General features: G+C 45.9%; 2 long non-coding RNA genes across 3 annotated transcripts in view; one reads left to right on the top strand and one right to left on the bottom strand.

The window, feature by feature from the left end:
* Positions 1–63: 63 nt before the first annotated feature.
* On the bottom strand, positions 64–5,927 carry LOC135319510 (uncharacterized). Its single transcript, XR_010378158.1, has 3 exons — positions 5,532–5,927; positions 2,331–2,375; positions 64–2,238 (listed from the first exon to the last, which is right to left on the bottom strand). It is a non-coding gene; the product is annotated as an uncharacterized LOC135319510 (long non-coding RNA).
* Positions 5,928–21,971: 16,044 nt separating this feature from the next.
* LOC116149787 (uncharacterized) overlaps positions 21,972–25,816 on the top strand; it is a 38,772-nt gene continuing 34,927 nt past the window's right edge. For both annotated transcript variants that reach the window (XR_010378174.1, XR_010378173.1), the window contains exon 1: positions 21,972–22,063. This is a non-coding gene — a long non-coding RNA (uncharacterized LOC116149787). The remainder of the gene's footprint in view (positions 22,064–25,816) is intronic.

Genomic DNA, 25,816 nt, shown 5'->3' with positions numbered 1-25,816 from the left:
GAGAATTAATAAAATGGCCACACTTAGGCTAACAAATTTTTGGCTTTATGCTTACTGCTTGCTTTTATTACGATCAGCAAACCTGACGGACAAGACACTGCTCCCAGCCCCGGGCCCGCTGTTAAAGCTGAAGTTGTTGGCATACTACAGTTTGATTTGACCTTACTCATCATTACAATCATGTTTGGTGTCTGAGTCGTTCCCCAGGAAGGGTGTCATGGAACAATAACCTCAGGAGAATGACCAGATCCCCCAGAGTTCCTCCTTAGTGCCAGATGAGTCTGACCAGATGAAGGAGTTCGGGGGCTGATGACCTTCCAGACCACCGGGAGGTCCCAGGATACCAGGCACACTCATCTAGGTTTAGAAGGAGATTTCATCAGGGACCCTTGCTGATCTTGACCACCTTTCATGCTCCAACCTGTTCGTCTATATAATCCCCCTGCCCCATCCCCGAGACGGGTTCACAGTTTTGAAGGCACTATCCTGCTGTGTGTCCCTTTTGCCCAGCAAAGTAATAAAGCTGCTTCTTCTAAGCTCCAAACCCAGTCTCTGAGTTATTTGGCTCCTCAGGGACGGGGGCCAATCTTTTGGCAACAGTGTGTGTTTGCCTTTGTCCTTTTGTGGCATTTTTGTTTTCCCTGTTGGTGACATAACTTGTTGACAGACAAAATGGCTTCTGGTTGATGATCAGTGTATTTATGTTACTGGATTTACATTCTTCCATTCTGATCACAGTAGAGTAAGCCTTTTGCTCCTGTATTTACTTATGTGTTCAATGTTCTTAGAAAAACCTTGGGCTCTAGATAAACCCAATGCATCCCAATTGACTGAGGAGAGAGAGTTTGATATGAAAAGGCCCTGGTTATTTACCAAGTGAAGAACAGACTCCCAAGCCTGATATATAAGATTCTTCATAATAGACACCAACCTATAATTTCCTTTACCTCTTCCTGAATTCCTACTTCCTGAATGCTTCACCCTCCATTTCCTTGTTTCCTTTCACCATTCCCTGGGCAGATTCCAAATGTCCTTCAGAAGAAGAGCAGAGCAGTTGGGAGGATGTGGCCCTGGGTAAGTCAGTGCACCAAGCCTCAGTTTGCTGACCTCTGAGTTGGACACAGCAACTCAATTCATAGAGTTGATGTTCTACGAAGATTCAATTAGGTAACACTGAGTGCTTTGCATAGTGCTTGGCGTACAGAAAGTGCTTAAGAAATATTAGTTAATTTTGCTCCTCACCCCCAACCAGCTCTCCAGATACTGTTTCTTCTCTTCCTGAAGCCACTCAAGTCTTCAGTGAGGCCCATTCTGGCCTGCCATATGGGGATTCGAGTGTCATCTTGATTCTCCCCAATGAATGATGGGAGTCCTGGGAGCAGCACCCTGCTCCTCACCAGGCCCCCAGACTGTATGTAGCTTTAAGCCTGGCCCACCACCTGCATTCAGTGAAGAATGGTTGAAGTTTATTGAATTGCAAATGCCGGTGCCTTGCCCAAGCCGGAATCTGTTACCTCTTGGGCTTGGAATAGCTCCATGTTTTAATAAGAATGAGAGTCAGAACTGAATGAGAATAGCACGTTGTTCTTTCCTACCGGCCTCTGGCTGGGGGTTGTGAACACTCAGAGCAGGAGCAGGGCCTTTTCATGCTCCCGAGATGGCTTCAATGGGCTCTGTTCATTCATTCCGCCCTGACAGTCCCAACAGCTCGGTTAATCATTCCATGCTGTATCTTTCGGGTGATCTCCTGTTAATAATTAACGCCCCACCTTCTGTTTCTGAACTTGACAGCTGTAATCAGGTTTCTTTCAAGCTAGTGAGTTTCCTGCAACACTTTGGAAATGCTAACCAGGTAATGGCCTACATGTCTCCCTGCAAGAAGAAATGTTTTTCAGAAATGTAGATTAGAGAGTTAAAATGTCATTTCTAGGAGGCCCAGGCCTCTGTCGTGGTAAAAATGTGATCAGAAGTCCAAAGCTTTCCACGTGCTTGCATTGACCGCATTAGCAGACAGAGCCTCGCTGGAGCAAGAGAGAAGCTTGATTCCCAAACGTGAAGGGAGCTGGAAAGACGCAGGACTTGGCCTCAGAAGATCTGCACCTGACTTTATCACTTACTGGCTGGTTATCTTCAGCAAGTCACAGAATCTTTCAGCGCCTCAGTTCATTCATCTGTAAAATGGAGGGAAAACCCACCATACAAGATATTCTGATGATCCACTTTGCTGTACACCTGAAACTAACACAAAATTGTAAATCAACTCTACTTCGATTAAAAAAAAGCTATTCTGATGATCAAATGAGACAGTCTGTGTAAACAGTAAACGTTACCTCAGATGAAGTGTTATTTACATGGTAGCCTCTCATTATTGGAGCCTATTTATACAAGAGAAAGGGGTGGAAAGAATGAAATATAATATTAGCATAGACTTCAATTTAAAAGTAAACACTATGTCAAAATCTTAAAAATATAAAAACAGTAAAATTAGGTGTAACACATTGTTTTACATCAGGATGTTTTGCCAGATAACAAGTACCCTTGTTACTCTGTGAAATAGGATTTAGTGTGTAAGTTTAACAAGCATCTGCTCTGTACCATTTAGTCACACCCAAACTTTTTCTATATGATGGAAAGACAAATGTTCAGAAATTGTAGAAAACCGAGCACTTTTCTTTTGGATCACTTGAATGTTGGGTTCAAATTTAACTCAAAAACATTTATGATTCTGTTAGGGAAAAATAAAAAATTTCATCTGTTTGGATTGAAAACTGCCAGAGTCACAGTTTATTTATTAGAATCTTATAAACCTGAGCAGAACAAGCCCAGGAATCTGGGATTTTCTGACCAGCAAGAAAATCTGCACAATGTGCAGAATGCTGAATTCACTAGTGAGCTCATTTTACAACTTTGGCCAGCAAATTCAATTTCCTAAACACAAAATTTTATGACTTAAGGGGAAAAATACAATTTCCTGTATTAAACACAGTTCACAGTTTGCTGGTGCAGATGGCTAACCTATTTTATTTATATATGTTGCTTCATATTAACTCAGTAAACAAAGAAAGGATATTATCTTGAAGATATTATCTGTAAGTCTGTTTACAGGCATATGTCATTTTATTGTGCTTCGTTTTTCACAGATACTGCATTTTTTGCAGACTGAGGATTTGTGGCAACCGTGTTCGGGGCCTGTCTATCAGCTTTATTTTTCCAACAGCGCTTTTGCTCACTTCATGTCTCTGTGTCACATTTTGGAAATTCTCTCAACATTTCAAACTTTTTCGTGATTATATTTGTTACGGTGATCTGTGATCGGCGATCTTTGATGTTACTATTGTAATTGTTTTGGGGCACCACACCCATGTCCAGATAAGATGCTGAACTTAGTAAATGTGAGGGTTCTGACGGCTCCACCAACTGGCCGTTCTCTGTCCCTCTCCTGAGATATAACAGTACTGAAATTAGGCCAGTGAATAACCCCACAGTGGGCTCTAAGTGTTCAGGTGAAAGGAGGAGTCACACCTGTCTCACTTTAAATCAGAAGCTAGGAGTGATGAAGCTTAGGGAGGAAGGCATGTCGGAAGCTGGGACAGGCTGAAAGCTAGTCCTTTTGCAGTTAGCCAATATGTGAATGCAAAGGAAAAGTTCTTGAAGGAAATTAAAAGTGCTAGTACAGTGAACACACAAATGAGAAGAAAGTGCAGCAGTCTTATTGCTGATATGGAGAAAGTTTTAGTGGTCTGGGTGGAAGATCAAACCAGCCATAACATTCTCTTAATCCAAGGCTTAATCCAGAGCAGCACCTTAACTCTCCAATTCAATGAAGCTGCAGAAGAGAAGTCTGAAGCTAGCAGAGTTTGGCCCATAAGGTTTTAGGAAAGAGTGTGTCTCCAGTAACATCAACGTGTAAGGTGAAACCACAAGTGCTGTTTAGAAGCTGCAGCAAGTTATCTGGAAGGTCATGCAGGAGGCTACACTGAAAAACAGATTTTCCATGTGGATGAAACAGCCTTCTACTGGAAGCAGCTGCCATCTAGGACTTTCATAGCCAGAGGGGAGAGGTCAATGCTTGGCTTCAAAGCTCCAAAGGACAGGCTGACTGTCTTGTTAGGGGCTGGTGACTCTAAGTTGAAGCCAATGTTTATTTGTCATTCTAAAAATCCTAGGGCCCTTAAGGTTTATGCTAAATCTACTCTGTCTGTGCTCTACAAATGGAACAACAAAGCCCAGATGGTAGCACATCTGCTTACAACATGATTCACTGAGTATTTTAAGCCACCGTGAGACCTACTGCTCAGAAAAAAGATTCCATTCAAAGTATTCCTGCTCATGGACAATGCACCTGGTCACCCAAGAGCTGTGATGGAGCTGTGCAATGAAACTGAGGTTGTGTTCATGCCTGCTACAAAACATCCATTCTGCAGTCCATGGATCAAGGAATAATCTCAAGTCTTATTCTTTAAGTAAAACATTTTGTAAGGTTATAGCTGCCATATTGTGACTCCTCAGATGGGCCTAGGCAGAGTAAATAAAACACTTCTGGAAAGGATTCACTACTCTAGACTATTCTAGTCACTAAGAACATTAACAAGAGTTTGGAAGAAACTGATTCTAACCCTCATGGATGACTTTGAGGAGTTCAAGACCTCAGTGGAGGGAGCCACTGCAGATGGGGTGGACACAGCAAGAGAACTAGAATTAAAAGTAGAGCCTGAAATTGTGACTGAATTGCTACAATCTCAGGAAAAAACTTTAACGAAGAAAGAGTTGCTTCTTACGGATGAGCAAACAAACTGGTTCCTTGCGATGGAATCTACTTCTGGTGAAGACATTGTGAAGGTCGTTGAAATGGCAACAAAGGATTTAGACTACAACATAAATTCAGCTGGTAAAGCAGCAGCAGGGCTTGAGAGGACTGACTCCAATTTTGAAAGACCTTCTACTGTGGGTAAAATGCTGTCAAACAGCACTGCATGCTACAGAGAAATCGTTCGTGAAAGGAAGAGTCAATCAATGTGGCAAGCTCTATTGCTAGTTTAAGAAATTGCCATAGCCACCCCAGCCTTCAGCAGGCACCACCCTCATCAGTCAGCAGCCATCAACACCAGCGAGGCAAGACCCTCCACCAGCAAAGAGATTACGACCCACTGAAGACTCAGATGATGGTCAGCGTTCTTTAGCAATAAAGTATTTTAAAATTAAGGTATGCACACTGTTTTTTCAACACAATGCTATTGCCCACTTAATACACTCAAGTATAGTGTAAACATAACTTTCACATGCACTGGAAACCAAAAAATTCATGTGGCTCACTTTATTGCAGTATTTGCTTGACGGCGATAGTCTGGACCTACAGTAACTCTGAGGTATGCCTGTAATCTTAAAAGACCTTTAACCTACTTGGATCTGTGTTCATTTCTGGTCCTAACTATTGAGTAAACTCCTCACTCTCACCTTTCTCAAGAAAAGTAATGGCTGGCCTAACATTTTGGATTTCACAAAGCTTTCCATTAAATATGATTTAAACTTACATGTCAGTAAATGAAGACTGCCTGAGAAATCGAAGCCTGTAACTTCTGGTTTCCCCAACAACGATGCATGGCTGTCCCCAGCTGGCTCCAGGGAGAGCAGTTCTCAGACTGTAGAGCGGGGAGGTGTCTGTTGGGGTGGGGATGATACCCTCTAATGAGGCATCCAAATCTTACCCTTCATGCTTCTAAGGGTTTGCACACCTGGAATGCATGCTGTGGCAAACGGCCCACAGTCCACAGACTGAGTTTCTGGTCTTTTTCCATTTACAACGTCCTTGACTAAGAGCAGAGAATGGTAATCTCTCAACCAATGAAGGCAAAAGGCAATGAGTTTTTTTCATGGGTAGGCATAAAACAACCATTCAAAATAAAAACCAGACTGGCAAGCCCCTTGCCTCTTCCCTCACTCACTCCTCCCCCTCGTCTTTCTGGCCCTCCCCTGGCTCCACTGGGCCAACTCAGTGCAGTTCCTGTGCTCTGTGGCGTCTTGCAGAAAGGGGTGGTGGGCAGGACATCACGGGTGGTTTACCGTAAGGGAGGGTCTGGCTAGGATGGGGTTTGCCTGCGGGCTCCGTGTGGTGAGGAGATGGAAACCACTTCTGGCCTCAAAACTCAGCTCCTCTCTCTCCATTCTGAACAGAGCCACCCCCAGGGGCCCAGCAGGCATATTTCCTGTTCTGAATACAGCCCGTTTGCAGGTCAGCTCTGTTGCGGAACACTTACTATTCAGTTCAGATTTCACACCCTTCTGCTGGGTTATTAACTGTAGCCTTGCCTACTAGAGCAGGTTTCAGGGCTGCCTGAAAAACTCCAAGTCCCTCATGCTGCCTGGCCCTTTCTAGGACTACATGATAGCATGAATTGCACTAACAGCGCAGAATCTTCGAGGGAGGCACATGTGGACAGTTAGGGGCGCTGTATGCCCCCTTCCTGATTGTCATTTCTTACCAAATTTAAGCATATTTCTTTGAGTGGCACTAATTCCAAAAATCAGAGGGGAATGAGTATGTGGGGTGTGTGTGTGTATGTACAAGGTATGTTTGGGTAACTGCAGAGAGAAAAACTTCCAAATACACGCTACCTACTAAGGGACCTGTATTTCAGAGTGCTGGAAAATTCAGTGGTGCTGCTTTAAACCCTCCTCTGTCCCACGGCAACAATTAGCCCAATCTAGCCAGGTTCCTGTTTTTTCTTCCCCCTCCCTCTCTTTTTCCTTCTGGGGCACTTAGGATTTGACAACTAACTTTTGGGCTCTAGGGATAAATCTCTTCTCCGATCCATCATTACATTCTTAAAAATTCAGGGCCCTTGGAAACCAATCAGGACCTTGGCACGCTGCTAATCTCTTGGAGAAGGCGTTCTATATTAAGAACTGCTGCTCTTTTCCTGGGCCCTCCATTTGGAAGTGCTGCCTGCAGGATTTGGCTCACGTGGCTGGCCTGGCATGAGCTGATGTCTTGGCTTCAGCTGTGTGGAGCGCTCCCTGGAAGAGGTGCTCTGTGTGGGTTACAGACAGCGGGGATACCAGGCAGAGGCGGCCTGGCTGGCCAGGGATGCAGGAGGGGGTGAGGCGCACTCCTGTCTCTGTGCGGCCCTGACACATGCCTTCTTGCCTCCCCTTCTGAAAGTCCTGGTGGGCTTTTTGAACCCAGGATCCCGTGCACGCTAAGCAGCCACTCTTACCGCTGAGCTATATCCTCTCCTCCCAGAGTATCTTTTTTTTGAATTCTTTTAGAATTCTTTTCTTTTTTAAATTTGCATTCTTTTTTAATTGAAGTACACTCAGTTTACAATGCCGTGTCAATTTCTGGTGTACAGCATAATATTTCAGGCATATACATACACATACATACATGTACTTGTTTTCATATAGTTGCGTATCTTTCTGGTGGTTCAGGGATACATCAAAGTAAAGTGGTCGGCTAGTAAAGGAAATGCCTTTGGGTGGGAAAGCTACCCGTGATCTCTCCTGTTACCCTGAATGGGCAGTTTCCCATTTACATAAAAGGTCAGGCTGTCTCAGGTTCAGGAGGCAAGGAGGAAGTTCCTGTGATCTGGGCAGCACCCTATTAGGTCTTCAGAGATGAAATTAGACCACTTCAGACAAAGGGGACACCTGTCACCCCAGTCTGATCTTTGTCGCTGGCCTGGGAAGAAGAGCCTTCTCGGTGAGGAGTCCCTCTGGTCATCACCAAAGGAGATGTAGGAGGGTGTAGGAGTGGGTGTAAGAAGGAAGATGGGGGAGGTTCCCAGTCTGTCACCCCACAAAAGAGGAGTCTGAAGCTGCAAACAGGAAGCATTATATCTTTGTGATAATTTCTTCAGGTTCTTGGGAGGGGTTAGCCGTGAACATGGAGGAGGGCATGAACTTGTCTTTTGAGCAGTGAGCAGAGGGATGTGGGTGTCTGCAGGGTCGGGTGGGAGAGGAGAGTACCTAGGAGCCGGCCTCGTGGGAGGATGGAGGGTGCAGGACACCAGTGTGTATGTGTGTGTGTGTGCGCGCGCGCGCATGTGTGCGTGTGTGTGTGTGTGTGTGTGTGTGTGTGTGAAAGAGTGACTGGACAGCAAAGGGCGTGCTGCCTTCACGACCCTGGCTCCCCAGCTTCCTCAATGTCTCAAGACCCCAGTCTGCACACAGCGAGGGGAAACTACTGGCCACTCCAGCTGACAGGTGGTACTCACCTTAGGGAGAAGTAAAAAACCAGCGCTGCTCAGTGACCAGAGGAGGGCGACAACACCTTGCCTTTCGTCTCCTAAGAGCCATTCTTTGGGTCGGGGAAGAGCACGGTTCAGGATTTCCAGGGCACAGTTGGAATTCTCAGGGCGAGAAAGGCTTTGTTCTTCTGCTGCAGGTGGAGGAGGGTAAGGTACCATTCTTTACGGCAAAGCAGGAAGTTTTTTCATTCCTGTCTCCAGCCTTTCAATAGGAATGTGTTGAAGCCTTTTTTTGTGCTTAGTTGGCGACTGCCTAAGGGTCCCCCTGCCTTGTTCTGTGGGAACTGCAGGTGTACATCCAGACTTTCGAGATGCCCTGAGGCTCCCCTTGGCCTGGGCTGCCCCAAGGGAAGCACCTCTCACTGCTTCCTGGGCTGACCAATTCCCCTTCACTCTAAGCCAACTCCCTTTCCTTGTGTTTTCTGTTTTGTTTCGTCTTTTTTTTTTTTTTTTGTAGTAATACTTATATGACATAAAACTTACCATTTAAATCACTTTAAGTGACCAATTCAGCGGCACTTAGAGCATTCAAAAAGTTATGCAATCAAATCCTTGTCAGCTGCTCATCTACTTTCTGCCTCTATGGATCCACCTATTCTGGATATTTCCTATAAGTGGAATTGTACAAAATATGGTCTTTTGTATCTGGTTTCTTTGGCTTAGCATAGTGTGTTTAAGGTCCATGCATGTTTAGTGTTGCTATGACTTTGTGACATTAACATTTGTCAAGTGGAGCGCACGGTGCTGACGGTGAGTCCCTCGTTCTACAGACCAGAGGAGCAAATGAAAGAGAGAAGTTCTTTCCTCACAGGTCCTGGAGGAAGTGCACGGCATGCCTCAGGGGGCCGTGTGGAGAGGTCAAGGGAGGGTGCGGCCGGAGAGAGGCAAGACCGGGGGCACATGCCTTTATTAGTTTGCACACAGAATGCAACATTAAAGGAAGAATTAGTTTAGAAAAAAGCTCTTGGAAATAAAACTATGTAAAATGATGGGATGATAAAGTTGACAATTGTTCTAGGAAGAACAACAAAAAGAGTAAGAAGGAAGTAAAGATACATGACTATTCTAAGAGGCTGACTAGCCACTAAGAAAAAGGCACTTACCAAATGGTGCACGTATTTGAAGGTAAATAAGTGTCAGATTAAAAGTGCCCACCAAGGGCCCAGCATGATAAATGGGGGAAAATCCATATCAAGGCACATCACTGTAAAATATTATTGCCACAAGGATAAAAAGAAAATCCAAAAGGCTACCAGGGAAAGAAAGAGAAAAAAAATACAGCAACAACAGATCAGCCACAAAACAGCAACAAACATACTGGCAGGCGACTTCTCTAGAGCAATGCTGGAAGCTGAAGGACACGGGGGACCTTCTCCTCAAAATTCTGGGAGAAAATTGTTTCCAATCTTAGTCCCTTTCCCAGACATTGCTCATGGAGTACAAGGTAAAATAAAGACATTTTGGGAGAGAGAGAGGAAAAGGGTGATGTGTGAGGAGGACAGCTGTGCAGCGGGTCTGGGAGTCAAGAATGTGGGAGCAGAAGAATGGGGAGCTCTGCAAGGGGCCTCAAAGGGAAAAGGGGACAGAAGAGGATCTGATAAAATGGCTTGGCAGTATAGAGATTTTAACTGAGGATGTTTTACCGAGCAATTGGAGTTCGTGGGAAGACTAAGCTATAGGTTTAAGACATGACTGAATTAAAAAGAGACAATTATTAACTCCAAGAAAAACAAAATAGAAGAAAGCAAATGTAATCATAGTTACTACTTGGCTCAACAATAAACACTGTCAGAGTAATAAATTCTATGGACTTAAAAGCTAAAAATTAGGATGGAAGGAGCAGAAAGGGGTACAATATATGATCTCAAATTTTAATATAGGTAATAGGAAGTCAATAGATAATGTTTTAAATTGCTAAATTAAGAGCGACATAGTAAGCAGACAATAAGTGTTGGTTATAATCATTATTTTCTGGAGTTCTAGTAGCTGCTTTATTACAGGAGGCTGTGAATGTGTTATCTAGTGGCTTATCACACCGCTGTCGCCACCTGGCTTCCCTAGTGCGCCTCTGCTTCTAGTGGTTTCCAAGTGGTTGGCCAGTGGTTAATGGTGTTGCTGCTACGATTCTCTTCCTGTTCACAGAGCAGGGCTTACAGGAAGGGATCCAGGGGCCCAGACAGTCAGGAAAAGATGGGCAAGCATTCCTCCACCTTTTGGCCACGTCTGAGCATGGCTGGATTGTAACTCACAAGGATATGACTTTTTGTGGCATTTTGCAAGGTGAAGGGGATGAAAACCTATTCTCCCATTTTGAAAACTTGAGATGCCCTTTGCGTAAATGAGAGTCCTTGGGGATCACACTTGTTGAGCAGAACTGAAACCCAGCGGTGAACTGAGTGTTATTTGAGAGCGTCCCCTGTAGCACAAGGGAGCCGCAGGAATGTGCACGTGTTAACCTAAACAGCAGAACCGAAGCCGTGACAGTGAGCCTCCTGTAAAGGAGGCCTGACAGCATGTGACTCCCATGGGTCCTGAAAGTGAACACTGACGCAGTAGCCTTGCGCCCATGGCCTGTGGTCAACAGTAGTGGAGCTGAGAGAGGAGAGATTCTGAGTTGTGCCAGAAGGAGCAGAATTAGGATGTGGCAGGAAGGGACAATGATAGTCCTGTTGGGTCCAGAACCGCCAGCAGGATGGGGAAGGTTGGGAGTCGGAGACTTTGGGTAGCCTGAGCACTGTGTGCCTCCAATGGGAGGTGAGGTGAGTGCTGTTTCACTTGAACAGTCTGTTGCTTGGTTTGGAGGCTGAAATCCAAGTGCTCTGAGAAGCCTCCAGAATCAACCGGATTGGTAGGTTGTCTGTGCCAACTCAAGAGTATGGTTCTCCTTCCCAAGCCTGGAGCCACAGGGACCTCCCCATCCAGACTCCGGCAGGGACGGGCCATGGGCTCCACGTAGTGAAGGCGGGATGGGAAAAGGTGAGGCAAACGACAGAACCAGGTGGTGCAGAAACCCTCCAGAGAGGCATCGCTCTGCCCAGCCTCCCTGCACTTCCACCTGTATTGATTTATTTAGGCTCTCAGTGCTGAAGAAATCAGGGTGGATGAGTTATCTTCATGGCCACCTGCCCAGTTCCCACCCTCCCTCCGTCCAGCCACGGGCATCTCTTTGTGGTTTATCTGGCTGTGTCTTGGAAGTTTCCACTCTTTTTTTTCCTGCTTGATCTTTTGACTAATTCAGATTCATGTTAGAAACTAAAACATATTTTGCTATTGAAGACTAAAACAGAGGCTGGGGGACTTCTTCATGGGCAGAACTTTGGTCAAAGGGCCAGGTGGGGCAGCCCAGACAATTCATGCCAACTTAGCAATCATTTGCACTGCTCAGCTAGAATTGAACATCCTTCACTATATCCCAAAGACCAGAGAGAGGTCCTTAGGTTCAAAGTGATCTAGAAGCACGGAGCACTCTGATGCTTTTAATATAATTTTTTCTGATATAATTTAATATATGTTTTTCTTTTAACATAAACAAAACTGGAAAACACAATGTTTGCCAAAGATCCACTGATTTTCTTCAAGGATTTTTTTTAAAGCGTGCATTCTTTTTTTAAATTGAAGTATAGTTGATTTACAACGTTGTGTTAGTTTCCGGTGTACAGCAAAGTGATTCAATTATACATGTACATGTATAGATATTCTTTTTCAGACTCTTTCATTATAGGTTATTACAAGATACTGAATATAGTTTTCTGTGCTGTACATTAGGTCCTTGTTGTTTACCTATTTTATATATAGTAATGTGTATCTGTTAAATGCAAGCTCCTAATTTATCCCTCCCCCCAACACTTTCCCCTTTGATGACCATAGTTTGTTTTCTATGTCTGTGAGTCTATTTCTGGTTTATAAATAAGTTCATCTGTGTCATTTTTTTTTTTTAGATTCCACATGTAAGCGATACCACATATGTGTCTTTCTCCTGACTTACTTCACTTAATATGATAATTCTAGGTCTGTCCATGTTGCCACAAATGACATTGTTTTAATCTTTTCATGGCTGAGTAATATTCCATTGTATATATCTACCACATCTTTATCCTTTCATCTGTTGATGGACATTTAGGTTGCTTCCATGTCTTGGCTATTGTAAATAGTGCTGCTATGAACATTGGGGTGAGTGTATCTTTTTGAATTATAGTTTTGTCTGGATATGTGCCCAGGAGTGGGATTGCTGGACCATATGGTAACTTTATTTTTAGTTTTTTAAGGCAACTGCATACTGTTCTCCATAGTGGCTGCACCAATTTATATTCCCACCAACAGTGTAGGAGGATTCCTTTCTTTAAGGGATTTTAACTCTTCATTGTACAGATTTGACTTCTTGGTTCCTTACGTACTCTTCACCTGAAAATTCCTTATGGCAACAGTGAAGGTGGGTGCCCACCTGATAATATTTTTTGGAGAAGATGACCTGTCATCTTATGACCTTGCCATTTTATGACCTTGGAGGTTATGACTATTAATCCAGATAAAGTCAGAGAGATCTGCAGAATCTAATAAAATGTCATTTTGATGGATTCACATGGATTCATGGATTGTAGGGAGACTTGGAAAAGAATTCATAAGAGAAAAAAGTAAACAGTCAAATCCCATCAAGTGGTTGCCAGCCTGGTTTTGAGTTGCGACAATAATCATCATATTAAAGAATGAGGTGGGGGAGGGTGTAGCTCAGTGGTGGAGTGCATGCCTAGCATACACAAGGTCCTGGGTTCAATCCCCAGTACCACCATTAAAAATAAGTGAATAAATAAACCTAATCACTTCCCCCCCAAATAAAAATAAAAAGTAAAATTTAAAAAAAAAAAGAAGAAAGAAAAGAATGAGGTAATGTGTAACTCGAATTCAAGCAACTTAGTCAGTGAGATCACCCTGTCAAATTGTGGTGAAGTTTAATCCATTAGATCCACTTTGCTAATAAGTGCATTTTGCAAGTAGAAATGTCCCTTTAGCTGCATGCCTGATGTCAAGAAAATCGATTCAGTCCTTTTATATGAGTTGAGTTAATTTGAGCCAGACAAGTGTGTCACAGTGAATTAATTTGTCACCAAGATGGTTGGGGAAAATCAACCTCCTGTGACAAGCATAGCTTATAACTCCAAGTGAACAAACACCATTTTCTATGATAAACATCCTCTCAAATGTAGTTACATAAAACAAACATGTTAGTCTTAAGATTACAAGTCAAAATCCTTGGCACTGTAAGAATAAAACTTTCAATATCACAGCAAAGCTCTTGCACTTTTTAGCAGACTAGACAGGAATTCAACTCTGATGACAAGATACAGAAGAATATGGATAGAATTAGCTGATGTTATTTGTTCCCAGATGTGTAAATATTCACCATTATTTCCTTTTCTACCTAATAAGATTTAATGACTACCCCAGGACATGTTTTTTCAGAGCACCTGTGTCAACAACCCCTCATATGTTCAAGATTCTTCTTTAGCAACGACTGAGTCTTGGGGATCCTGCTTCCTCCCCCATTTTCCAGCCAAAGCCAAATGAAAGAATTTGTAGGTTATGATCTCTCTTTCCACAACCCCATTCGGAAGGCACAGACTTAGCTTCATGCCGGCATGGTGCCTACGGAAGATGGCTCTGTTTCTCCTCGTCCTGGAGACCCACAGTTTCTGTTCTCACATCCTGCCAGAATCTCTGGTCAATTTGTAAAATGACCAGTTGAAAGGAAACCTCAAATTTGGCTTGGAAATTCACTATTTGATTAGAATTACTTACTTGTTCCCTTAGAGGGTATTACAGATCGATTGTGTCCTCCAAGAAAGATAAATTGAAGTCCTAATTTCCAGGACCTCAGAATATGATCTCTTTTGGGAGTAGGGTCTTTGCAGATTTATCCAAGTTAAGATGAGGTCATTAGGTGCTCGCTTTGGCAGCACATATACTAAAAAAAGATGAGGTCATTAGGGTGGGTCCTAATCCAGTGAGTGGTGTCCTTATAAAAGGGGGAAATTTGGACACAGATGCACACAGAGGGAAGATGATGTGAAGAAACACAGTGAGAACACCATGTGAAAACGGAGGCAGAGATTGGACCGATGCAACTACAGGCCAAAGGATTCCAAGGATGGCCAGCTGCCGCCAGAAGCTGGAATAGGTGAGGAAGGGCTCTACCCAGAGTCTCACAGGCAGGACAGCCCTGCTGACATCTTGACTGCAGACTTCCAGATTCCAGAACTGGGAGAGAATAAATTTCAGTTGTTTGAAACCACCCAATTTGTGGGACTTTGTTATGGCAGGTCTAGTGGGTCTTTTAACCTAGGGATGACTTAGAATTGAGAAGAGAGATTATAAAGCACGCCAAACCCATGGTATCACTACTGTGTGAAATCTGGGAATAATTTGTGGGTGTTGGTATTTGTCTTAGCCTGCATCCCTCCCGGAAAGCAGAGCTGCGATGATGGTGTTTGGGCAGGTAATTGATTTTGGTGAGGAGCCCCAGGATATAGGAGTAAACCAATAAAACTGGGTGCACAACTGAGTTGGTTATTGCTGTGGGTAAGTGAGGCTTCATCCTTCAAGAACCTCTGAGGAAACTTGTGGAATTGTCTGCCCAAGGAATGGTAGAGGAGAGCACTGAAACAAGGACTGGCTTCTTTCTCCCACCGGATTTCCCCTGCACCACATCAAACCCCTTCACTTCTGGGTCTGTGCATGTATGAATGCAGAGCGATTCGCAGGTTCCCTTGCACTGGGTCTGAGAAGCAAGACAAGGGTGAAAAGCAAGAGGAACCGAGGATGAGAGATGCTGTGAGGCCTCACCTGTGCAAAGATGGTGGCCGCAACAGTGACTAGTGCAAAAGGTGGGCTGAGAGGATGTGCAGTGGGGCACAAGAGTTATCCAGAAGGATTTGGAGAATTTGGCTTATTAGCATACTGAGTAATTAATTTGGATTTTAAGCTAAAAAGTGCAAGAGAATTTTAGTCTATAAACAGCACTGGATCATTTAGAAGCACATAACCATCATGTTTGTAAACATTATTAGATCTGTAAGAATTATTTAAGCACTTGGAAAATTTGTTTGGTTTGCCATCAGCTGACTCATTTCGAAAAGGAAATTGAGTATGTTGGGTTTATCAATGCAGTTGAAATATTTAAAGGGATTTAATTAAATTGTAAAATTATCCTTAAAATTTTCTGTGGGATTTTGAAAGATTTAGAAATAGAACTCATTTCTAAATTGAACTTGAAACCAGGCCTTTGAATGATTTGAATATTAACTTTAAATACCAAAATAGCTCCTGAATGTTCTTTTCTGTACAAAAAAAAAAAAAAAAAAAAAGCCTAGAAGCTGAAAAAAAATTCACTAAATTACATCTAATCCTGTGGAAATCATCATTCTTTCCTATACTGTTCATCTGAAAGGTGGGCTTTCCAAAACTGGGATAAATATAACATAGCCATTTAATTTGGAACTTAAATTTTGTTTTAGTTGGGGTTCTTTGGCTGCAAACAACAGAAAGCAGTTTTGACAAAGCAAAGGGAATTTACTAGAAGGATTCTGGGTAGCTCAGGGAGTGAGTGAAAAGCCTGGGAGCCAGCCTCTGAAAGGATAAGAGTCTCGTTTGCTCTGTGCATGGGGGCGGGGTGCGCAGACGCTGCCCCAGGCAGTCAGTCGCAGGTATCAGAAGTCACTCTGGCTCTGGCTCTTGTCTGCAGAAAACGGTATAATACTGGGAGTTGGGTGTTTACAAGATCCACGGAAAGGCCAGAGAAGTGGGCTCTAGAACACCACCAGATGACTCACCTGCCAAGAGAGTGCTAACTTTGCCACAGCTAGGAAGCCGGAGGCTCCTTCCAGCTGTCCTTCCTCCCCCATAGCGTCACCTTTCGTGGTACCAGAGCATCTGAATCTCCCGCAGGTCTCTCCTGGTCTAGGATGACTGCAGCTCAATCCACTTTCTCCTGCCGTGCACTAGACACTCGTCCTCACCACCTGGGGCCAGCCCAGCGTCCTCAGCTTAGGCCTGACTTACTTAGTTGTGATTGATTCACTGCTGCAGGACAACTTCATTGATACCTTGGGATAGAAAACAATGACTGTGCAGGTCACGGATTTTGTGGGCCAGCAATACAGACAGGCACAGAGGAGGAAGGGGCTTTCTGCTCTACAGGGACTGAAAGACTCCAATGGCTAGATTCTGGAGTCACTGGAAGGCTTCTCTGCTCACATATCAGATGTCGCTCTGAAGGATGCCCAGAGTTCACACATGTGGTCTCTCCAGGATGCCGTCTTAGGGCAGTGGAACGTCACAGGTGGAAGCTCAGTTCTCCAAGGGCACAAGTTCCAGTGAGCAAGATGGAAGTCCAAGGTCAAAGTGCCAACAGAGCTGATGTCTGGTGAGAAGCCACCTCCTCATTAGATGGCCGTCTTCTTGTTGTAACTTCACACGGCGGAAGGGGCAAGGGGAAATTTCTCAAGCCTCTTTCATAAGAGCACTGATCCCCTTCACGAGGGCTCCACCCTCATGAACTAATCACTTCCAAAGTCCCCACCTTCTAATGCCATCGCCTTGGGGGTTAAAATTTCAACATGAATTTTGGGAGACCAAAACACCCAGCCTATAGAACCCACCTTCTCCCCAAGACCCCCATCATAGGCTACCCCCAAACCTCTGGGCCATCTGGGCCTCCAACCTTTGAGGCCCAATTCCATAGCCCAGTCCGGCTGGGACTGAGCACTGAAGCCCCCTTCCTCGGAGTTCTCATCTGGAACTTCCCTGCCTCCTTCCTGGGCGGTGTTGAGGTCTTAACGTGGATGTCCTCCCTGCAGGCTCAGGAGGCTTCCCAACAGGGAGGGGTGCTTTTAGTTGAAGGACCACGCTGTTTATCTCTTTTCCCAGCTCTCGGCCCTGTTGCTGGGATATAGGAGATCCTCACTCCATATTTGTTCATTGAGGGAATAATTGAAGTGATTTTAAATTGTCCCGGTTTTGCAGGTCAGGAAGTGGAGGCACGGAGGGAGGAAAGGCCTGATCTGGGTTCTGAGTGTCGGACAAACTTTCAGACCGACACTTGCTGAATCGCTGATGGTCTTGGTCCCCAGATGGCCTCATTTCTGATTGCCTGTGTCAGTTGGAACAATGAGGCCCAAGGATCAGATTCAAACTGCGGCTGCAAGAGAGCTCAGCCTTTGTAAACTCAGCATCTCTTTCTCCTGAACACAGTCGGTTCCTGTTCATTTCATTATTTCCCTGACTCTGACGGAAGTTTGGCTCCAGGTGCCAGGTCTGTGAGTCCGGGTCTTGGAGGCAGAGTGGACACTGCTGGTCCAACTGTGCAGAGACGAGCCGAGACCCACCCGCTGGGGGTCAGAGGTGCTGGGTGCAGAATTCTCCTGCAGGGGCCGCCTGCCAGGGGCACGAAAGGCTCATTCCGCATCTTCCTCACGTCCTCTAGCTTTCCCGCTTGGTGGGTATGCTTTGCATTCGTCCAGATTGATGTCAGCTCTTGGTTTCCAGAAGGGCAGTTTGTGAATTAGGGGAGCTGGCGGGGGTGCGCTGTTAGAGACGCTGGTCAGAACAAATAGCTCTTGGGGGTAAATACGCAAAACCCAAATTGAGTAACATTCTAATTCATATGAAAACAAGCCCCTGGGAAGCTGGTGCCAGATGAGGTAAGTGGAAAACATGATGTCATTATTCAGCAGGAAGCTCTCTCCCTGGCGCCGCTGCCTCCCTCCCTTCTTCTCTGTGTCTCCTCTTTCTATCACCTCTTGTCGCCTCCCTCCCTCTCCCACTCCCTTCATCTCAGAGCTCCCCTCTCCGCTCTCCCACCACCACTCCTGGGGGACAGCTTCTCCCCTTCCCCAGGGCCCTTCTGACAAGGCCCGTGGAGGGTATCCCCCTCCTTGAAGATAAGCTCAGTCTCAGTGAGATGCTAACGACTGACAAGGCATGCAATCTGTTGGTTTCCGAGGGCACTATATTGGCCTTTTGACATGTGACAAGCATCTCCAAGCCCCCTCCCCAAAGGGAAGGGGTCTCTACTAGTGGGACTTCCATTCTCATCCTGTGAGTAGGTGGGTGCTTTTTGTGTCTGGCCCTATTTTGGAGTCTTTGCAATCACATCCCATAGACCTTACCTACGAGGCTGGCAAATTCAGAATTCAGCTGAGTAGAAGCATTTGGGGAAGTGGGAAAGGAAGGGACCAGGATAACTCAGCCCAGAAGCCAGTCTGGTCCGTCTCGTGGGCCTGGGGGGCCGCTCACTGCCCCTTCGGCCTCAGGTGGTCAGCAGACTCGAGAGGATCTTTTGTCTCCCCTCGGTTCAGTCAGATCTCATTGTCCTCTCCTTCAGGCCTTTCAGCATCTGCTGGCTGCTTTCTCCTCAATGATCCCCCGTCTGCTGCCCAGGCTTCTCCTCCTCCCAGCACCCCCGATACTCCCTGCACTTCCTAGTAATCCCATTACCAGGCATTTGATCCAATTGTGGGTGCACAGCCTACCAGGGGCAGCAGATGGAAGGCACCAGAGTCCTCAAGTGAAGAGCTGACTTGGGAATTCACCTAAGTCAGACTGGAGATGCTTGAAGCCCAGGAGCAGCCACGGTGGATAAATTTCTAACTCCCCTCACCTGGCTGTGAGGTCCTTTAAGACAGGAGTGGGTCCATTTTGATCATTCTGCATCCCAGCTCTCGGGTGCTTCGCCAGCCATGTTTAGTGTTAACCCTGTCCTGTGCTGCCTGGGGCTCTAGTTGCCAAGGAGACTTGCTCAGAAGAAACCTCTCGTGGACGCTAGAGCCATCCATCCAGGTGTATGTCCACCTTAACTCCGTCTTGTTAAGTAATCTTTCACAATAGGAGTGTGTGCAGGACTTCATAAGGTGGTGGGTGCACTTCTGGACCCATCATCTCACAGGCTCACCTCAATCATGCAACGGATACAGGGCAGGGTCCACACTCCCCGTGATGCCGGTGGGCAGCGGAAGGACCCAGAACTCCTGTCTCCTGGCCCCAGGTCTTCTTGCTACAACACATACATGTGCCCCAAACCTTTTTCAGCATATTTCTGCTTCCCGCAGTCCACCTCACCGGAGAGTGAATCCACTCTCCTTCCCTCTGTCCGGACCAGCCCGCCAGGCTGGAATCGGGGCTCTTTAGTCTAGCCTGGCATCAAACAACCAGCCCTGCTTTTCTTAGCCAGCTGCTTGGATTTCGCAGTCATTGTCTGGGGACCCTCTCCTTCTCAGCCAGAATCCCCACTGCTGCTCCCACATCCTCCTCAGTACAGCAGAGCCTGTCTTCTGGCCCAACCTGAGAATCGGCCCTCTCCTTAACCCTGCTCCCCCACTCCGCCCTTTTGACACTGGTTCTGTGAGTATTTTCCAGTAAGTTCTTAGCATCTTGAGAAATCTAAAAATAATACACCTCCTCCCACTATTCTGAACTATTAACCCCTCTGTCAGAGTGTGGGGTTTGTATGTCAAAGCCCTAATTAAAATTGCCTAATGTTCCTTCATAGTTGACTCCCCTACCCAGCAGAAGAGAGCTGGGGGTGCGGGGAGGGGGGGCAGATTACAGGGAGAGGCTGTAGGTTTTATTCAACAGTGGTCTTTGTTTCTTCCTCATACCCCACTCTTCCCCCCACATCCAGCAGGAGGGAGCTGGGGGCCATGGGGGAAGGTTACAGGAAGATGAAGGATGCTCTGGGCAAGTGAGTGCACAGCAGGGGCAAAGTGCCCCTGGTGGACACCTAGAGTGACAGCTCCATGGGGCTGCTTCATCCTGGTTGGTCGCTGAAAGCCTGTCCTCTCTCAGTTGTGAAGGAGATCAGAATCCACCCCCCCAAAGTATGCCACTTTGGAATAAAGATTATTTTGAGCTGAAGGCAACGGAGAATCAAAAGATGCAGAAGAAAACCTTGGGGCTGCTTCCCTTATCTGATTAAAAGCAACAAATTCTGGGAAAGAAGGCTGCCATAAATCCCTTCTTCAGGACAGCTCCACCCCTCAGAAGGGAGAATGCCAGTAAAATCTACCCCAAGTCCCTCCTCTAACGGGGGTTTTGAGGCCCTGATGGAGATGGAAAGCTTACGCATATTTGAATAGACAAACATCACAAACTTTCTTGATTGTTCTCTTAAAACCCATTTACTTTTTACTAAACCCATAAAAGCCTTTTCTTTCCCCTCCCTTTCCCCTACTAGAGGTATATAATCCTCTGACTTCAACTACATTTGACCCTTAAGCAATATAGGCATTAATCTGCCTATAATTTATGGTTGGCCTTCCACATTGTGGTTCCCCTGCATCCATGGATTCAACCAATCCTGGACTGAGTGGTACTGTAGTGTTTACTATGGAAAAAAATCCTATAATGAAAAAGAACATGGAAAGTTTTATATATATATATAACTGAATCGCTATGCTGTACACCAGAAACTAACAAAACATTGTGAATCAACTATAGTTCAATTAAAATAAAATAAAATAAAATAAAATAAAATAAAGACCTCTGTGAATAAGAACTCCACAGTTCAAACCTGCACTGTTCAAGGGTCAAATGTATTCAACAAGCCAGTTACTTCTTTTGTTGGCTCCCATGTGTACACAAATAAACTTTTTCCTCTTGTTAATCTGTCTTTTGTCGATTTAATTCACAGACCCCAGCTTAAGAACATAAGAGGGGAGGGGAAAAGTTTTTTGTCTCCAGCAGTTGCATGTCACAATGTGGAGAGTGACAGCCAGCAGCCTGGACTCTGGTCCCAGGTGTGAAATCTTTGGTCAGCAGCAAGAGTCCTTTCCCAGACCCCCACCTTCCCGTAGGGACACCCCACTCACCATCTGTGGACTACTGCAGATGATTCCAACACAGGAGGGCACAGTTTTTTGCTGCCTGTTATCTCAGCCCCCCAAGTGATATTTAGCTTTCATCTCAGGTAGTTTACAGAGATGGACTTATATGTAATAACAACAACAACAATAATAATAAACTTTTGTCTTCATAATCTTTACACACAATGATCCATACTCACAATCGTTATTTTTCACAGCATCCCTGAACTGGAAGTACAGCTATTAAAATGATTAAAATCAAGGCCTCTGCCAAGTGAGGGTTTGTCACCATATCCCAGTCCGAATGTTTTAAGCCCATCACTTGTTTGGTTCTCATTAAACCTGTGTAGCCCTGCGAGTCATGTAAACAGTTAAAAAGACGCATTGCTCTTTCCCGGGGAGGTCAAGGGCTGACCCCACCACCGTAGGGTAGTGGTGTCCTCAGGGAGGGGGCATAATGGGGACAGCTGGCTTCTGACTCTTGTCTTTTGCCATCACTCTGGCCTTTGGTTCAAGAAAGACCCTTTGCACTGCAAATCAGGGGCGGGAGTTAGAACCGCCCTGGGGTTACTCCAGGGCTAGTTACCTAATAAACAAATTCCCTCCAATGGAAAACCCCTCAGGGTGCCTGGACTCTCAGACATTCCTGTGGGAGTCCTCCTTGGTCTCCTGCTCTCGTTACTAAGGCAGCTGGTGGGAGCCCTGGCCTCTGGGGCGGGTCTGGGCACTTAACAAGATTTGCAGGTGGGGCTGAGGTCTGTTTGATGGAAGACAGGACTCAGCTGGCCCTGAGAGTAGGCAGTTCTGAGCTTGCTTCTGATTGGTCAGCCCAGCCCAGGCCCCTCCCCTGGAAGAGTGAACGCCTGGGACTCTTCCGGGAATTCAGGCCGTGAATATTGATGGCCGATCTGTTACTCCCGATGGTTTGAGCAAAAGAAATGTCTCCCTCAGGCTGGACGGAAGCAGGTGAGAGAGTAAGAGATGGGGAGACACTGAGGCGATTGATTTTGGCTGGCGGTCCCCACAGAGGGGTGTGACGAGACAAGGGAAAACAAAAATCACACGAAGCAGCTGGCAGGCTTTCCCGGCAGGCAGCCGGAGGTGTTAACAGTGAGCGCGCCCTGCTCGGACCCGCCCTGGGCGTCGAGGCCGGACCCCTGCTTTGCCTTTGCAGGCAGAGTGGGCTGCGGAGGCTGGCGTGGTCGGGACAGCTGGTGGGCTGCGCGATGGTCGCCCCGCAGCCAGGCCGGGTGTTCCTAAGTCTAATGTCCACCTCAGAGAGCCTCATCCCATAACCTAGCGGGATTTCCCCCTCCCTCTTTGAGGTCAATAGACTTTCTTTCCAGAAGAGAAGAGCCAAGGAGATGGCCTGTTTCTCACTTGCACAGCAGGGACTCTAGCTTAAGCCCCAGAGAGCAGACAGGCTGGGCCCACTCAGAGGCAGGTGGGGAGGCCCTGCTAGGAGGCCTTTTACCCCACGGAACTGAGCCTTCCCCTTCCAGTACTGCATGATTAAGCCAGAGTAGAGACAAGAAATGCTGCCCCATGGCTCTTGCTACCACGGGGCCAGCTTAGCCCTCTGGCTACTGGGCCTGGGAAATGTGGCGATATTGTTTTTAGAAGGAGAAATTGTCAGCCTGGGCTTCACTACCAAGGAGCGATGCGCTGCAAGGTTTCAGATTAGTAACCAGGCCAACCGAGGAGGCAGCATCTGTAGTACTGAAGGTTCCCAGTACGGAAAGAAGAACGGTCAAGCTCTGGAGCCCCGCATTTGCTGGGGTTTCTGATCTGAATGCTCCTCCTCCAACCTCCCCACTCGTTCATATTCTCTCCTGCTCTGACCTCTTCTCCTAGGACGGATTTCAGAATCTCTGTCCTGGAAAAGCACTTTTCCCAGAGGGCCCTTCCCCACCTCTCCCTGTGGAAATCCCCCCTTTGCTCTCAGCCCAGTTCAACCTCCTTCATCAAGTGGCCATGGATCTTCCACCAGGTTTGCATGCATCTCTCTTCCTTTGAAGAGAGGTTCTTTTAGGGGAGGCAAAACTTCACCTCTACACATCTTAGGTTTTCAACTGGGACTCTGATAGAAAGATTAACAAGAGAAAAACAGTTTATTAGTAAGAAGTGCACATCGCTGGGGAGATCCCAAAATGAAGAGTAACTCAAAATCGTGGCTTAGACTCTGGCTTATGTAGCATCTTCATCAAAGGACAACAGATCTGTAGAGAAATGTCAGGACAAAGGAAAGCCGGTTCAGGCTTCCAAGGGTAGTAAGTGGCAGGAAGGTAAATGAATGGGGGGAAATAGAGTGAGGTTTGTCAGAAGATTCCTATGGTGCCTTCTCTGGGCTGGTAAGAGTCTGCCTCTAGTAAAAGGAAAATTTAGATCCTCCCTTTAGGCAGAAAAGAGGACAGGTAGGGAGAGCTTTCTGGCACTTGCTTCTTCTTAATTGCCTTTAGTTCAGTATAACTTTTATGCCTACGTGGCTTATTTTGAGGTGGCACCTTCAGCTACCTTTCATTCCATTGCAGGCTCATGCTTGTCCTGCCCATCTCACCCAAGCTGGTCTGACCTCTGTCCCTTTCTCTTGGCTCTAACTCTCAATCTAGCTGGTGAAAGATCTCATGCTAGTGCAATGTGCTGTTCCTTCCAGGTAATGTGGTTGCATGCAGGACTGGGAGGACTGGGATTCGAGAGATGTTGCCACTGGCATAGACTGGAAAAGGAGGGTCAATCAGGGGTCTTCTCTATGGAGCCTGGCCCAGCCCACCTGGGGAACGTCTGCTACTCTCATAAGAGGTCTAGCCTTCACCATTTTTGTTTTTTAATCTGACTAGGTCTCACTAGGGTTTTAAGGGGTGAAATGTTGTTTCTGCAATTCTCCATACATGCAGATCTTTGTAATTATGAGTTATCCTAATGAGATCCCTTCCTTTTGACCTAATTTTGCAAGCTCCCTGATGGCGAGGAGGCTTGCCACCTGCCTTCCCCATTAAATCAGTGGCCATTCTTGGCATAGCACCTTCTGCTTTCTGATTCAGATTGAAATTTCCTCTACACGCACGCACGAGGCAGACTCATCTCATTGTCAAGTCTAAAAAATAGATCACAACTCAGAGCGACAGGATCCAAATGTAAAATGCAGTGTCTGGCACCACTGGTGATAAATTACCTGTAACCTGGTAAGCAGGTCATCTGGATCCTCCACTCCGTTCTGGCGACTTCAGTGATTGATTTTGCTAAACTCAGATGAAGCAGAGGGACATTCGGGTTCAGGGCTTCAAGTGAAATGAAAGTGGTTGGGCCAAGAGATGAGATAATAAAACCCTTTGCCAGGGCAGGTGAAGAGAAGATCTCTGATTCTTGGTTTCCCCAGGGCTTCTGTTTTGTCCCTCTTGAGACTCGATTCCCCCTCTGGACTTCAGATTTCCAGAGACACTATTGTATCTGTTTAATAAACATGATTTTTTTGTTAAGGGCAGTTTAAGTGGGTTTGCAAACAATCTTTAAGACAAGAGGCCAACACTTAGATGATTTGATTTGAAAGAGACCTGCCCCACACAGACTGCATGGGACCTGGAGTTCTGCTATGACGGGCACTGCTTTAGTTTGAGTCACCGAAATGCAATATTATTGTTAAAGGCTTAAGGCCCTAACCAGCTCTTGGCATTGTAGAGCTGTGTTGTCCAACAGAAGTATAATGAGGGGAACCTATATAATTTAAAACTTTTGTATTGGCCAGTGACATTAAAACAAGTAAAAAGAGATAGCTGAAGTTAATTTTAACAGTTTATTTAATATAATTTCAAAAATGTTATAATTTTAATATATAATCAATATAAATAATTATGAATGAGATATTCTACATTCTTTGGGGGGGGTACTAAGTCTTTGAAATCTGGTGTGTATTTGACAGCACATCACGATTGGGACCAGCCACATTTCAAGGGCTGCGTCACCACACGTGGCCAGTGGCTATTGAACTGAGCAGTGGCTGGAAATCAAGGGGTAACAGGACTTGCAGAGGGGAGCTTCTCTAGCCATTGACTGACCTCTGTGCTGCTCAGGTCAGCTCAACCTTGGGCAGAGTCGTGGAGGAGATGAAGGTTTTTATACTTGCCTCATTTGTCTACCCAAACCATAAAAATCTTCTGGGTGGGCCCTTTTTCTCCCTCTTCATCCTCCATGGTGTCTAGCACAGTGCTCCATGATGTGGACAGTCACCTGCCCGCATCTCCTTCAGCTGTGAGTCTGCCCATCACCTGGTGGCTGTAGGTCTGGCTGCTAAGTGGCTCACAGATGCTCCTAGGAGAACAGCTTTTGGTGAATGTGTTCTGCTCCCCCACCCCACCCCTATAGCCCGCAACCAATAATTAGCTGACATGGAAGCACAAAAGGCTCATCTTTTCCTCAACGTGGGACCAATTCCATGGTGCAATCTGTGCTCCAGAGCTTTCTGTAGGGTCAAGCTGAAGCTGGTCTCTGGCCCAGACCATGTACTTGCTGAGCATTCTTCCCCAGCCCTAACCTGCGTGTGTTCCATACTCCCCTTCCTCTTTGGGCATCAGTCACTTGCTCAGGATTCCCCATCTCAGGATTCCTGAGAACCAAGCCAAGGCAGTAATGACCAAAGTCTGATGGCCATTGGAACCCCCACCACCATATTTTGATGCAACTCAGCATGGCTCACAGTGTCCTTGTTTCTGCAAAGCAATTTCT

Source organism: Camelus dromedarius, chromosome 28, assembly GCF_036321535.1.
Source record: "Camelus dromedarius isolate mCamDro1 chromosome 28, mCamDro1.pat, whole genome shotgun sequence".
NCBI lineage: Eukaryota > Metazoa > Chordata > Mammalia > Artiodactyla > Camelidae > Camelus > Camelus dromedarius.
This window is presented reverse-complemented; position numbering and strand designations above follow the sequence as displayed.